Raw genomic sequence first — 3,746 nt, 5'->3', positions numbered from 1 at the left:
TGGGATTACAGGCGTGAGCCACCGCGCCTGTCCCCTTTACTAGTTTTGGAAAATAACATCACTTTCTTTCTACCAGACCTCGCTCTTGTTAATTGGACTCTGCCAGGGGCAAGCATCTGCACCTGCATTTGGTTACATATGGACCAAAATTGCATAGTATAATGCTATTCTGGAATGCTGTTGTTTTACTTAGCTATATAGTCTAAATATTCTTCCCTGTCAGTAGGTGTAGCTATACATCATCATTTTTAATGACCACTTGGTGTTCCTTTCTATGGCATAAACACACTGGAATGCACATCATTTGTGCATATGATCTATTCACTTGTCCACTCCTTCCCTCCTTCCTTTCTTCTTTCTTTCTTCTCTTTTTTCTTTCTGGAGACAAGACATCACTCTTGCCTAGGCTGGAATGCAGTAGTGTGATCACGGCTCACTGCAGCCTCAATCTCCCTGGCTCAGGCAGTCCTCCCACCTCATCCTCCTGAGTAGCTGGCACACAGGCATGTGCCACCATACCTGGCTAAGTTTTTTATTTTTATTTTTTTTTGTAGAGATAGGATCTCCCTGTGTTACTCACGCTGGTCTTGAACTCCTGGGTTCAAGTGATCCTTCCATCTCAGACTCCCAAAGTGCTGATTACAGGCATGAGCCACAGTTCCTGACCCACTTTTTTTTTTTAAGCTATCTTTTTAGAGATTTAATTGCTGCCAAGTGTCAGTTTTCTTACCTTTGTCTCCAAAGCCTTCTTTTACAGTCCTGTCTTTTTTTTTTTTTTTTTTTTTTCTGGTGAGCTTGTTGACCTTAGCATGTCAGCTGACCTCCTGTCTCTCTTTTTTTTTAATTTTCATTTTTATTTTTATTTTTTATTGCATTTTAGGTTTTGGGGTACATGTGAAGAACATGCAAGATTGTTGCATAAGTACACACGTGGCAGTGTGATTTGCTGCCTTCCTCCCCTTCACCTATATCTGGCATTTCTCCCCATGCTATCTCTCCCCAACTCCCCACCCCCCACTGTCTCTCCCCTATTTCCCCCCAACAGACCCCAGTGTGTAGTGCTCCCCTCCATGTGTCCATGTGTTCTCGTTGTTCAACACCCGCCTATGAGTGAGAACATGTGGTGTTTGATTTTGTGTTCTTGTGTCAGTTTGCTGAGAATGATCCTCCTGTCTCTTTTGATATTGCTGGGTAAGCAGCAGTCCCACAAATTGTCTGGGATTGTCCTGTCCACAGGCTTCTGCCCAACAAAAGCTATAACTCTGTATGCTGTTTGGAATGCCCGCTTTAGGCCCTGAAAAAGCAGTTGCATGAACTTGGGTCAGGAAGGTTTCTTAGGTTGTCTTTTTAAGGAGGCAGTACTTGTCTGAGCTGCTGCAATCATCCTCCTTCTTCAATGGGCTGGTAATTCCCTAGAGGGACTCTCTGTTGTGGTTCTACTGCTTGTGTAGAACTTTCTGTGTTTTCTGAGTCCCTTGTTCATTCTCTTCATTGGATATTTTGAACCAGAGGTCTTTTTGGTTCTCAGTTTAGTCCATTTCTCATTCTGAGTGCTTTCAGAGTCACTCTCTGATAGGGTGTGAACCTGAATGGATTCATAGTGTCCAGGTGCTCTAATTACTGTCTTTTCTTCCAGGTCACGGCTGCTGCGTTGTCTTCGCCTGATGTAGACTTGAATAGGAGCAGGGGACTGGGAGGACCCAGACTGCAAATCTACTGTGGAAGTAGGACTCTTGGAAGCTTGAGTATGGATTTTAGCTTTCCTTTGTGATGGTGACATAGGCCTTCTCCGTATGATGGGTCTATCTCTTTCATGATACTTGGAGATTTGGGGTCTTTTCCTCGTTTGCAGCCTAAAGCCAAGGTGCAACTGAATCTCACCATGGCCTTCAGGAGTGCTTACAAGGTGGAGCTGTGGATAGATCAGAAGATAAGGCCCCAAAGTGGTCTGTAATTTATGACAGCAGTTAAATCCTGAACATCGGCCACACTGCAGGCAGATGGGGTACTTTAGGACTAGACCTGAAGCTAGAGGTGGAGGCACAGTGTGGGGTATTTGACTCCTTAAGAGTTTTGCTGCTATTTTTAGCTACAAATCTTGTAGCAACTGGAGCTGTTCTGAGAAGTCACTCTGGGGAAGATAATTTGGCTTCAGGGAGTGTTGGGACTCAAAAATCCTTGTTAGGGAATCACTGTGTGAGTTCTCACTTTTTTCCATTGGAACATGATTTTCTCTGTTGTAAAATATGCTTATGGAAGACTCTGACTCTACCAGGACAGGAAGCTGGCCCCCTGCACATGCGACAGGCATATGCTGAGTGACTTATTGGGATATACCACTGAACACTGAGTTTGCCTTCTTTATTCCCACTCTCTTCCCAGAGTATTGCTGTATTACGGAAGATGTGGAGCCACGTGTCCACATTTTTAAGGCTGTTATTTTCTTATGAATGTTATATGAAGCGTGTCTGTCAGTTAGTTTTTGACCACTGAAGGCTGAGCAATAGTAACTGGACCCTTCTCTGGCAGCCTCTGAGAAGCTTCCATCAGTTCAGCTGGAATCCCAAATAAATTCTGAATAGACTGACAGGTGACAGGTATCTGCAGTGGCTTTTTCTGCTAGAGATGTTTGAGAACAAAAATTTCCTTTCCAGAGTGGTCCCTAAAACATTCCCCAGCATTAGCATAGTGGAGAGATATGTTCTTGGTAGTCGCTGCCTCCAGGCATGACTCTCCCAGATGTTGTGTTGTCTGTCCAGGAAAGACTTGAGGGATTTTCGAGCCCCTTATTCTGCCTGGAATGTCCTAGATAGTGATCTCCAGCTTTGTGACAGATGTCTCTGAAGTGAGTTCTCTAGCTCCTCCATTTGTAGTTGTCTCTGTAGGTCATCCACTCCTGGAGTCTCAGGGCATGGGTTTTCCACAATGTTAGCTGTCTTATCAGAGCTTTGATTATGAAGGGCCAAGGGAAGAGTTAAAGATTGCATCATAGTAGGGTCTAGATAGGTCTCTTCAGGCTGCAAAATATCTGTCCCAAGGTTTTTTACCTCCAAAGCTCTGGATACTCTCTGTATCCCAGAATCCCAAAGTCCTCCTAATTCAGATGCTGTTTTGACAGAGCTTGAATTATATAAATGAGGTTGAAGAGCTTTGTGGAATCTAAAGAAGTCAGTCCCCACTTGGAACTCTTCTGATGTTAACTTTATTGAAAACCTCATGCTCTGAATGAAGAGACTTTCCAAACAGGCTTTGTGTAAGCAACATGGCCATTTATTCACCTGCATGCAGGTGGGCTAAGGTGAAAAAGGGCATTAGCAAAGGGCAGTGGGATAGGAGTTGGTTTTATAGGTTTGGGTAGTTTTTTGGGGGGTGGGAGTGTTGAAGAGTAAGTTCAGTTACAGTGGTGGGGGGTAGGGGCAGTCAGTTACAATGGAGGGTGGGGGTGAGATGGCAGGATGGGTGAGAGGTATTTGCATTATCATAAGAACAGTTAAGATGGCAGGGTTGGGTGAAGGGCTTGTCCGGGAAGCAGGAGCTGAGTGATCAGGGACAATGGCAAATGCAGGCAGTGGGTGGGAGACATTAGCCGAGGCAAGCAGGGCTTCAGACTTTCAGGCTCCAGGCTTGCATATGGAGATGGCACACCTGTTTTTTTTATATAGAGAGAGAAAGAATTAGACAAGAATGGGTGATAACAGGTTTTAGTCTGTGGGGGCAAAGTTTCTCAAGGCTTCTTCCAGTGGGAT

The 3,746-nt window shown here is 44.6% G+C and overlaps 1 pseudogene; it reads right to left on the bottom strand.

Moving 5' to 3' along the window:
• Nucleotides 1–219: 219 nt before the first annotated feature.
• LOC105706955 (spermatogenesis-associated protein 31H1-like) lies at nucleotides 220–3,218 on the bottom strand (annotated as a pseudogene).
• Between the last annotated feature and the right edge of the window lie 528 nt (nucleotides 3,219–3,746).

This window comes from Aotus nancymaae, unplaced genomic scaffold, assembly GCF_030222135.1.
Source record: "Aotus nancymaae isolate 86718 unplaced genomic scaffold, 86718_ANA_hifiasm-v0.15.2.pri h1tg000057l, whole genome shotgun sequence".
Taxonomy (NCBI): Eukaryota; Metazoa; Chordata; class Mammalia; order Primates; family Aotidae; genus Aotus; species Aotus nancymaae.
The sequence above is the reverse complement of the archived record's forward strand: the minus strand, read 5'-3'. Positions and strand labels throughout refer to the sequence as shown.